We start from the raw sequence: 12,818 nt of genomic DNA, 5'->3' as shown, positions 1-12,818 counted from the left end.
ACCTGCATTACACAAGTCCCCTTCCGGATAAACATTTTTCTACTTAACCTCCTCTGCTCCATCTCTTTCATTTAGGCTTGCTATGATTTTCCCCGACCCTCTGAAGTCGAACTCATTATTTGATAAATGGCTTTCATTTTTGCTAAGGAAAAAATGCTGAGGATATTAGCAGAATGAAAGGAGATAGTCTGGTGTGTATTTGGGTTTTCTTCAGAACTAGAGGTTTATTTACTTAAATCCTCGTGCTTTCAAATTGAGCCAGAACATTTTTGATTTGCTTGTTTGTAGCTATTTGTGACTACAAATCAGCCATGAAATTTCAATTTTTACTACCGGAAATCAACAACAGAGAACATCTGGGGGATGCCCTTAGGTCTTTGCTGCAGGAACCTTGAAAGCTTCACCATACTTTCCATACTTGTGTGCAAAGAGCTGCTGATGCAGAATATTTTTTAGGGTCAGATGCACCATATGGTTCAACGGATCTACACTCAAGCCAAATAGATGAGCTCAGCGTGTTGGTTTGATTGATTTTTCACTAGGAATTGATATAATTCTTGCCTCTGTGTGGTGATAGTTTGGCACCCGAGTGGACCTAAATTTAAAAAATGAAATGCAGTTTAGTGAATAAGACACTATAAACTTTAAATGATTAAATACTGTTTCTGTGAATTGGACTTGGATCAGAGTGACAATCTCTGATTTTTGAACAGAGGTTCTTCTATGACTTTATAAACAGTTAACATCTTTGTTGACAAAAGACCAAAACGGATTTCATCCTGTCCCAAACAGCTCTAGGTTTCAAAATTTTCCATCTATAATTTATTTATTTATGAACTATTAAACGGTCATTAGGTTTCCATTATGCGTGTAATTCCGAAGAAATTGATGATTATTTACACAGGAAATGAGGGTAAAAGGTGCTGCGTTGCCTCAAATGACCTTAATGTGTGTACTGACAACATTTAACATGTTTCCAGGCAGATTAGCTATTTAATTCACTATAATACTAATAAAAAAAATCTATAAAATAGTGCTGTGTTTTACATGCATTATGTACTTTTTTGTAAACCGGTCAGTCTGATTGGAAACAGTGGATGGTTCATGCAGGAAGATTACTGGTGTCACACTGTCTCCGACCTCAGTTTCCTGTATAAATAATATTCAGTCTGAAAATAAGCAGCAAACTCAAATGCGAAGGCAGCTTAAGGGTTCACAAAACAGCATCATCCTAAACTTCTATCATATTTTGGAGATTGGAAATATTGTAAGACAGTAAGTCTGGTTTGGTTCTGGCTCCTCCCAGAACAGCTGCATGCAAACCCATCTGGGTCTACACAAAATGAAGAAACACAGAAACTCACTTAAAAATAATCTTGAATTACTCTTAGGTTATCCTGTTAATGTTCACAGTGAGGTTCTGTTGTGGTAGGAAAGACAGAAGGTGGGCTAAGTGCAACTGGAAAGTGTCAGATTACCATCTTTGGTGAACAGTAGTGGTCTTATGAGGAATATGGCACCCTGCCCAGGGCGCCATGGCATGAGGGTTGGGAGTGGGATTACACTGAGCACTTAAAACTATATACTGTATTTCCTATTCGGATGACTAGTTGATTGCAATAATTGGTGGCTTAATGCGATGAAGTTTGCATCTGATTTTGGAGTCAAATTAAAGGGCTAATTTGGTGTTTCTATTGGGAATCTGGCCTGTTTTCACACACCTGAACCACATGAGTTTCTACTTGTAGTGGTCATAATGTAACAACTGCCTGGTGTGCCTTCTGTACGTTATAGTCTGGTATGCTCTCTATCCACTGTATGGCTCATTGAGAATGTAATCACTGTCGCATCTCGGGCTTTGGCGTCTGGCTCCAGTTCGTTCTGCCCTTCACTCATAAACACAAACACAAACACCCGCATGGATGCCACGGTTTCCAAGTTTTATCGTGTTGTTCTAACTGACTACTTTCTCACCACTTAGCCTTAGCCCTTCTGAGTCCATGAGTGACTGTTGAATTAACCATTCATGTGTTCAATGGCCTTCATATTATCCATATTTGCATAATTGATTGAGCGTGTTTTTTTACTCTGCAAAAAAAAAAAAAAAAAAAACAGGCAACTGAGTGTCTGCTGTTGGCTGTGGGTCCTTGGCAGGGCTTTGTTATTGGAAATTAAGTGAATTAGAAAGCGATCGCCAGCCCACCACCTCTTCTGATGTTGGGAAAGACAGCTGAGAAGCCTGCATGTTGGATAAGACAACACAGCGAAATCAGATTATACCTCATGGATTTTTCCTATTTCAAACACTTAGGCATATCCAACAATAACATGCTGTAATACCTTTGTCACAGATTAGTTTTTTTTTTTTTTTTCGTTTGTCATTACCTAAATGGAAATGAAAGCAAATGCATTTGTTGGGATAATCCAAAAGCAGCAGGCTTTTTTTTTTTTTTTTAAATGGGAAAGCCTGAAAGTCTTAAAAAGAGGCTAGCCATGTACTGCACAGATCAGATAATATGAAACACGGTATGCAGTGTTAAAATATGATGTCCTATTTCTTGTCCTGCTGTTGCTTTGCTTTTTAAACACGAGGTGTGTGAGTCACAAGGACGACCAAGCTGTGTGCACGGACTCATTAGGGCCACATCCGCTGCCGCGGCTGCGGTCATGACTGTGGTTAGTTTGTTTGTCCGGAGCCAATAAGGAAAATTATGTCATGCGGATCGGTCTCCTGATTTGGTTCTCCACCCCTAACACTACTGATAGCTTGTGTCCATGTTTAAGTCAGGCATCTGTGACAAACAGACGAAAGGTGGCTAATGATGGAGGCGGCGGAGGTGTGGATTTGGGTGTGCGTGCTCGCTGGGAATGTTTGTGCGGCGTTGTTTGAGTGCATCTGTCCCTCCTCCCCAGGCCCAAACGATTGGCACTGCATCTCTCATCTATTAATCATAGAGAGCGCTTGCTCTCTCATTCGGTTGCCATAGTTTCAGGACCTGAGACAGTGTTGGGGTGCCTAGAGAGAGGAAAAGTGAGGGAAAGAGGAGGAAAGGAAAGGAACAGAGAGGAAAGAACATGAAGTGCAGAGACGTAAGTTTAGAGAAGAGCTAAATCGTGTAAAAAGTGTCGGAAAAGGGAGAAGAGTCTAAAGCGCAGCTGAGGAGGCAAAAAAAGGGGGGATGTGACTGACAGAGCAGAGGCAGGCTAACGCACCGAGCAGGTCTTCACACTGTGGATGTGAGTGCTTCAAGAACCAAAATGGATTCCATTTTTATCTCGGCAGTAAATCCTCTATCTCCCCCTGCGAGTGCATCTCTTCAATTTCACTCACTCTCCCCCCGCCCTCTTACACACACAGGCATACACAAACTCTTTCCATCTCTGTGCTTTCTGCCTCCTAAAGACACCAGAAGAATATTTTCACAGTAGGCATCATCTTGTGAACAGCACGCTCGTGGGGCTGATGCGTCTTGGTTTGTCACAGTACATTGAACTGCTGTTATTTTATCTTACTTTACAATGGAAATTCTTTCCACTGAGCTGAGATGGAAGACAGGCCCGGGTCTCCACTTTTAAGCTCGGCTGGATGCTTTGATGTTAAATCATGCTGAAGTGTGTTTATTATTGTGTTATTTGGTTGTGGATTATATGAATCAGCCTCTATGAAAATCTCCAAGGCAGGGATTACCTCTTGCTATCAGGTTTTCACTACTTTTGTAATATTTTTCTTCTTCTTCTTCTTATCAAGATGTGTTCTTCTTTCTCTACATTCAGATTTTGTCGGCACAGATGAGATTAGGGTGAGAACCAGACATCCAGCTCATGAGATGAGATGGTATGATTCGTGGTACTGGATTGACGGGAAAAAAACAAGATCTGAGCAATACTTTGTTTAAATAAAGAGGTTTTATCTTTATGGAGCAAAGTGGCTTCATCTCTTGTTAGGTCGCTCCTAAAAACACAGTGCATTTTTGTCACGTTGTGATTTGTTCTTTTATGGCTTTTGATTGTTTTATTACTACTTATGTCTTTGTTGGGTCTATTTTCAAAGTGTGATGCTCTGGTTAAACACACTTTCATATCTGTTTGTTGTTTGTTTATACCCTTTTTTTAAAATAAGTAAAACAGGGTTGGAATTGGATTCTTTATTGTTTTCGAAATGGGAAACAACAAAGCAGATGCTGACTTTAACATGGTTAGCGGCTAACAGTTAACCAGTAGCACTATTCTCACATTGCTTACATCTGGTTTGTCACTGTGTACTTTTCTGTTTTCCACTGAATTTTCAAGATCCTGCTACAAAAACAAATAAAAAGTTATGCTTTCAGAAGAAAACTGTTGAGAAAGACAGGACCTCCATTTCCTGTTTTCACAAATACAGGAGAATGTATTTAAAAATGTTTGGGTTTAAGCATTTCAAGTATTTTAGATTTTGAACTAACGGTAATCAAAAGCAATCTCACTTCAGCAAAAAAACTGTGAAACATTGGTGACATTTAGCATCGACTGGATGCTACACAACAGATGCTAATTTTAGCTTTGTGAGTGGCTAACTCATAGCCAGTCTAAGTATTCTGACTGTGCATCTTCTCTGTCATTGTTTCATTTTCCTGCCATGCACCCCTAATGCTACTGCGCAAACCATTTAAAAACGGTGGAGGCTTCGTCAGTGCTTTTGGTGCTGACCGTTGATATTAGCTCATCATCCGACTCAGTCAATATGAAGGGACGAGGAAAGAGCCACTTTCGTTATTACTTCAAAATAAGAGCCTCAAACACTGATGTAATAGGATGTCACTTTCCTATTGTTTGCTCTTTGGCTTTTTTTTCTCAGATATGACCTCATAATCTCATTTGAGGTCTACCCGCGGCCTAATGTGCTGCTTGTATCATCGCCTTTTCTCTCCGCATCGTACCCTGGTTCTGAGTGTTTCCACTGGGAGGTTTTTGGAGAGCGGGTGACTGCCAGATCTCCAATCATGGGATTCTCAACTGCATTCAGCCACCTTTTACTTGAATGCGTTCACACAAATGGACATGGACACACATCGGCACATTTAAGTGCACTCAGTTTCATGCAGCGGGGCATTTTCTTTCAAGTTGGTAAGACTGAAGAGGAATAAAGAAAGCTTGTCATTTGTCTTGTGGTTCATGCGGTGGATGCCAGTGGGCAGAAACCTTAGAATCTCTGACTGAAGAGAATGCTGTAATTCTCTCCCATCCATGTGTGGACTTTCTGCGGGGGAATTACCATTAGGAGACAGCGGGACAAAGGAAGAAGCGAGAGGTCGCGTTTGCTCTCTGTGCTGATGGCACTGAAGTGCTTTTGAGCCTTTGAAGTGATGGGATTGCAGGTGACATCATAGCGCTCACATTCTCAGGTGCAGCAGGTGAATTAATCCAGGTGGAGGATGGGGGTAAAGGTGGATGTGTGTGCGCGTGTGTGTGTGTGCAAATCCGAAATGCACTCGGGTATCGGTGGAGGCAGGCATGCATGTGTGGATGAGTGTGTGCATCCGTCATCAAAGCAGAGGAAAGCCAGTGTGTAAGTCGATCTGTATGCTCATAGCGGAGCAGCAGTCGTTCTCTCCCAGAGGCTATGAGCCTCGCTGAATGTGGAAGAAGCAGCTTCTTCTCAGCAGCACAGCTGCTGGTCTCCACGCGGGGGCCAAACCAGGCCGGACAGATTTAGTTTATCCTGCACATTTCTTAACTTTCTCCACACCAACACTCCCAGTCAAATGATCTCTCAGAGGAGATGCAGTATCGCATGATCTAATATTGCTTACTACGTCATGATGTAAACATTTACGAGGCTAAGTGGACAAGCTCTGCTCAAGCAACCGTCAATGGATACCCTAGACACGAGGTAATTATCGGAGCAGCCTTCCTCAGCTCATCTGACACACAGATGATGATCATTGTTGTAATTGGTCCTTGGTGAATATTGATTATTTCCAGATGGTTTACAAATCCGTACAAAGACCTGCAAGTCTAACCCTTAAATTTAAAAAGGAAAAACTTTCATCTGGATTAGAGCAATCAACCAGAAACAGTTCTTGTTTCTTTTAAATAAAACGAAGCTTCAAAATTCTAAATCTGTTTTTAATTGTCTCTTTTCAGTGAAAATAGCCTGCTTTGTATTTTATTTTTTGAACCAGACATAATAATAATTCAGACCAGATTTTTAGGGGGGGGGAAAAGTGAAGTAGTCTTTTAATTTAGGGCTGATACAAAATCCATGAATTGGATACCAAGTTTCACATCACTACCCAGTAGTGAAGCCAGACCCTAAACAACAATTGCTACATTTTTTCAAAGTGCTTGTGCCACTCCTAGTGGAATGACGCCCTGGGTGGTGAGCCACATCGCCATATCAAAATTCGCTACAGATCAAAACAACTACCCCCGAGAAGAGTTTTGTTGAAAACACATCAAAAGGACAGTGTTACCTTTCATTTAAACAGGTTTGAAACAAGTGAAACATGTGAAACAAGACACTGAGACGGGGACTTCTAACTATGGCCAATTGTTTTGAAAAGCAAACAAAGCTAACAAAACTTATCTGTCTTTGTTCAGACTCAGATATAAATTTTAAAAATTAAATTTTCTATGTATTTTTTTGGGCTAAATAAAGAAAAAACTGGCCATAAAAATGTTGATAAATGTCCAGTGTTGGAGGAAAAACCTCAAAATTAAAGCCCATTTTGCAATAAATGAGTTTCCGTGTAACTCCACTTGCCACACAGAGAGCTAAAAAATTCAATTCAGACTGATTTAGTCTGATGTGAGCAGTTAAAATACCTTCATGCTTCTTTAACTCGTTTCAAATGCCTAAACAAGGTTTCAAAACACTTTTCATGTCTTCGTAAATTGAAGAAAATCTGCAACTTCTGTTTTAAAGAGTCAATGTTCAACTATTCGGCTCAGACCAGTCTTAAGTGCTAGAAATATTTAAAAGTAATTTATGTAAATAAGCAAAAGAAAACTTGTTTGTGGTACAGCTACAGAACATTTTGTTCTTTTTTGTGTGTAGCTCCCTACACTTTGCCACTCTGGGTGGTGTGCCATGTTGGCCATATTAAAAACCGGCACTGGTTTCCATTCACAGCGTTTCTCTCCGCAAATAGACAAACGCTGGAAACCTCTGAGTTTGTCTCAAGCCTTGTTAAGAAATCCTCTCGGTCACAGTAGTTGGCAGACTACAGGAGCTTCCCTGGAGGGTCCTCCATTTCAAAATCCAATCAGGCAGAACTCCGAACAATATTACCTCTGTGTGTGTGTGTGTGTGTGTACATTTATTACATTGCTAATGAACAAATTGCAGCCATGTGGCATGGTCTGGTGGCGCGAATGGTGAAAAAACAGAGCACACACATCACACACTCCCCAGTCCCCAGCCACTGCCTTCCCCCCCTTCACCATCATGCACACAAACACCCAGACACACACACACACACACACACACACACACACACACACACACACTGAAACCACAAGGCTCCCAGTGTTCTTGGCCTGTCTGTCCATCAGCTCATGCAGAGTGCTGGGCTGGGAGTACTTATCACCACTCTGCTGAGTGGAGGCCTCACAAAGGCCCCCTCACATCACACACACACACATACACCTAAACACACATGCACATGTGCAAAGAGTACGGCGAGCACCGGGAGGCTGCTGGATGTGCTCAGAGCTGCTGCGGCTGATTAAATGTATGGTGTGACAGCAGCCTGAGCTGACACTGGGAGGAAAGCCCGATAGGTAAATGAGGTGACTCGCAGGCAGACAAAACACTGTGAGGTGATCCTTAACATTCATGGAAATACTAAATAAACAACCATTGTTTGGAGAAATACCTTGTTGTTGGAATGCAGGTTTTACTTAAATAATACTGGACCTTCAACATGAAGGTTGTGAAATATTTCAGTTCAATGGTGACTGTAGTTAGGATTTAATGGATATGCAAATATGCAATAGAAAACTCAAAGAATGCAGTTTTCGTTTAGATTTTTTAAGCCGTTTCCTGCCCCCTGACAGAATGCCACCCTGTGCAGAGAGCCATATTGCCCATATCACAAACCACCACTACCAGGGGCACAAAAAAATAGCATCATCTCCTACTTGTAAGCATGCTCCAGTGCATGAAACTGACTCATTCATTATGTTGGTTTGCATTAAAACTAATCAGTAATGACTTACACCATATGGGCAGCTGCTAAGGGCAGCATTAGAAAACAGCAGCATAATGAAAGTTATCTGTCAGTTGTGCACAGAGCAAGTTTTTTTTTTTTTACTTCTTTTGTGCATGTGCAGTCAATGGGGAGCTGGCATCCCGGTGTGTTTTATCTCACCCCAGAATCTCATTTTAATTGACTGGGTGGGTGGCTCACCCAAGGCCCCATTCATGCAAGAACAGCCACTGCTTGTCGTCATTAGCACCATCGCAAATTGCAGATCAGACAGATTCTTTGGCTTGCAACTTGAACACAAACTACACTTCTGAGTCAACTAAATATGAATATGATTTTTGTTTTCTTTTGCTTTTGACAGATTTTTGTTTTTGTTTACGGATACGGTTTTTAAAAAATGGGAAATATCTATAAAAGCTATAAACCAATAAAATATTATTTTTAGATTTATTTTTAATTAAATTAACCACCTAATGCACAGTATGAACAGATCTTATCCATATGCCGTTATATGAAGTCTAATTCATTCCACATTCTGATCATAAAGTCAGAGTCAACATGCACTGATTGCATAATATCTATGAGTGGAAAGCTAACTATCTGAGGAAGCCCTGCTTATTATTGCATCAAGTTTTAATTTGACTTTGCACTCTGACTGCAAAACCCTGGATATTTGTTCAAACGAAACAAACAAGACTCAACTGTCAGTGTGCTTCTTTAAAGCACTCATCCTAGCAGTAATTACTCACATAGAAATGTGGCAGGTAGAAGGAAATGTTTGGAAAGCAGCAACTGACAGAGTCACGCAGTCAGCCTGACAACCATGCAGATATCCAGGTTAGGGGGAACCGAGGAATGCACAGACTCAAAGAGCTAACTCGGATATTTAAGAAGACAAGCTGAAAGCCAGACAGCCTGTCAAAGGGGGCAGTGGAAATAGCCTGCAGAGTAAGTAAAGGAGGCAGGGAGCGGGGCTTTGAGTCACACAGGGAAAAAAAGAAACTCAAGACATCTCTCTTTCAAAATGAGTTCTTGTGAAAAGAAATAATTTTCAACCTCGCCCCATCCGTTCCCCCTTTAATATGGACAAAAGGTGCTCTGTATGAGTGCAGGTAATCAGGAGAGCAGGTTTGATAGGCAAGAGGACATACAAGCTGTGAGGCAGGAAGACTGAAGTTGTGCTCTGCATGATAATGTATTCATTCATCCCCCACTCTGATAATGTTCACAGCATGCTTGGGTTGATTCATTCATCACAGTCTACTGGGGGCCTTTTCCCCCCTTATTTGTTAAAAAAACGAGTCTCCGCTTTTTAAAACCGTTAAGGTTTGCTCACTGGATTATTCGCAACGTAAATTCTTGTGCGTGAAGCTGCGTGAGTCCACCTGCGTTTGGACCTCGGTTGTTTGCATCTCTGTGTTAACAAGGACGTGTTGAGGCTGAATATTCTCCAGTGAAGCCAGTGTTATCTCCCTAGATGCTTAGTTCCAACACAGTCTGGAAATATCTGAAATTTGATTTCAGTATAGTCCAAGTCTGGGAAGTACGGAATGAGAAAAACGAGTGGGGAATAGTAAGTATTTCCAGATTCCTCTCTTACCCCATCCTTTAAAAATTGTCCTTTCTTCCCTATTGAATCCTTCTTGCATCCCTTCACTGCTTTTTTCTACTTTATGTTCCTTCTGTTCTTCCTCATTGCCTTCCTTCCTTCCTTCCTTCCTTCCTTCCTTCCTTCCTTCCTTCCTTCCTTCCTTCCTTCCTTCCTCTCTCTTCTCTTTTTGTCCCTCCTTCTTTCCTTCAGCTGTTCTTTCTTTCTGATACTTTATCATTTTTCATTCCTTCTGTCCCTAAATTCTCTTTTCTTTTGCTTCTTCCCTTCCTCTCTTTTGTCTTTCCTTTCTTGTAGTTGTTTACTTTGTAGATACTTTCCTTCCTCTTTATTCTTTGTGTCCTTCCCTGTCCTTATATGTAGTAGAGTTTAAAGCCAACTCTGCTTCAGAAATATTTGCTATAGATTCTCTGTAATTTCTAGTATCCTAAATATTAAGGTAGCTGTCCAGGACAGTGAACTTGTCTTGTCCTTTCAAATCTCACCTGTCGCACTGATAAGTTCGCTATATATTCGCTTCATTTCATTTAAATGTTCCGTTTATCTTATGAGTAATAAACAGCAATTTCATTCTTGATTATTTAATTGGATTTGCAATTTAAGCGAGGAAGCGTGGCCGGGCGCCCGGCTTCTGTGACGACAGTTTAGATGAGTCAAAGCTGGTGGGACATCATCACAGCGAATTAACTCCGTTTTGACAGATTAGTCTGATGTGTGTGTGCTTTTTCGGCATCAAATCCTGTTTCCATGAAGGCTTTAACGTGACATTCTCAGCAGTCCGTCAGGTCGGAAAAACAGAAGACGGCCAATCCATTAGTCAGCCTCCTAAGTTTCTCTCTTCCTCTCCGTCTGTCTCTTTTTATCCTTTTGTGCGGCTCTGTTTCGGGCCGGAGCACATTTGAGATAAGAGTGCACGCATTAGATCTAGTAATGCTAGCTACTCCAGTAATACTAGCCTGGTAACCAGATAGGGGCACCAAGAGACAAGTGAGACAACATCTTAATCATTTACATGGAGTAGCTGGGTCTCACTGGTGCGTAATGGCTCTTTTTTCAGCTTTTCCAGCTAATTGTAATTCATCAAATGCTCTTCTGTTTGCTGTTTCTACTTTAGATATGCACTAGAAGAGTGTAAACACATTTTTAGCTGGTTTAAGCTTTGATTTAAAGGTTAATTAGAGCTGCAAACAGATTTTTCTCTGGTTGCCGCGGCTCACATTTCAAAGAAACGGTTGTCCCCGTCGCCTTGGTTGCTCTGTAGAAAATACATTCAGCAATCTGCTCTCCATCTTGAGTTTACTCTGCAAAATTACAGTACATTACATCATGGCACATAACAACAAAGACATCAAGCTGGCAGGAAAGAGAGGTGGGATGATTCTTCAGAGGTGCAGCTCTGACCTAGATAGGATTGTGAGTTTGTAGAGTTAAGCCGATTCTGTGGCGTAGGCCTATTGTTGTCATTCAGCCCATACCTGTCTTTGATCTTCATCCTCCCCCTGATGCTGCGCTGAGTTTTCCTGCTCAGCCCTGTGAGCTACCGCCATCCTGGGCCCAGCTGAATTCCCCCTAGCAAAACTACTTGATTGTTGCAGACTCTATCTAGAACAAACAGGCTTTTTGTGTTTTTCATGCAGCCAGCTGATAAGACGGGACACGGTGGTGTGCTCCCAGTGGCGCCGCTGCAGCAGTCATTCGTTTCACACATTAACAGGTGACGGACTCAGTGTGCGCTTGTGCTCGCTGCGTGTGTGCTCTGTAGTTAACTCTGAATGACCCAGACTTTTGGTAAATGAACAGTCACAGATAAGACAGACGGCCGAGACATGCATCGGGTGTCATTGCAATACCGTGAAGAACGAGGATGTGGTTGCCTATAAACAGCTTCTTTGTGTACACTGGAGTTCACTCAACCTTGGACGCAAGTATGCTCAAACATTTGGACTCGATAAATCAAGGTTTAGAGGCAGCTGACTGGTGACATCTGAGCAGTGAGGTGACAAGCTTGAAATGCATTTAGCGCCAGAATATACAGCCTCGCAAAAGTGTTAATGCGCATTTAAAAGTTTTCACATTTTGTCAAGTTACAACCTCAGACCTTTGGCAGGTCAAACAAAGGAACATAACATATGCCTTTCATTCCTTATTCTTTTTTCGGATCAGACATCCACTACTATGATACCCCTAAATAAAATCCAATGGAAGCAATTTTAAGTAACCTAATTAGTAAGCAGAATCCAGCTGTTTGTTTCCACTTTCTGATTAGTTTCATTTGTTCGATTAAAAGTACCTTTTGAACATAACAACCTTTATGGTGGTATTAAGCATACTTTTCACAAAAAAACATATTTTTTTATTATAAAATGTTTTTTGATTGGTTTTGACGTATAACGTTCTAATTTTAAATGTCATGTTTTCATCAACTGTAAGTGGAAAATAATCATAACATAAATTGCTCAGTTTGTGTGTGCAAGTAATCAATAGAACGTGTTTATCTTTTTGATAAAGGTGCTGAAACTACAGGACTTTTTGATAATATTGTAATTTATTGAATGGATCTCTAAATCCAGCAGTTCTATGAAAGTCTTAGAGGTTTGTTAGAGAACATTAGTGAACAAACAGCATTATGAAGACCAAAGAAAACAGCAGACACATCTTGGAGAAAGTTTAAAGCTGAGTTAGGTTATAAACTAATATCCAAATCTTTGAACATCTCATGGAGATCAGTTCAGTTAATCCTATGAGCCATCTGCAAATAGGCCAAACCCTGGCTGTCCACCTACTGTTACAACCTGGACAGGGTGTAAAACGATGCAGCGAAATAGCTCTAACACACACGGTCTCTGGTGAAACATGGTGGTGGCAGCGTTGTGGTACTGGGGTGCATTTCTTCTCCAGCAGCAGCAGGGAAGCTTGTCAGAGTTTATGTAAAGACGGGGGGAGCAAATGTAGCCCAATTACACCGTTTTAACATGGGTAAGGGCCCCTGAGTTCATTAAACTCATCAAGTTATAAATAAT

Source organism: Poecilia latipinna, unplaced genomic scaffold, assembly GCF_001443285.1.
Source record: "Poecilia latipinna isolate Pla-1442-1.1 unplaced genomic scaffold, P_latipinna-1.0 Scaffold119, whole genome shotgun sequence".
Lineage (NCBI taxonomy): Eukaryota > Metazoa > Chordata > Actinopteri > Cyprinodontiformes > Poeciliidae > Poecilia > Poecilia latipinna.
The sequence above is the reverse complement of the archived record's forward strand: the minus strand, read 5'-3'. Positions refer to the sequence as shown.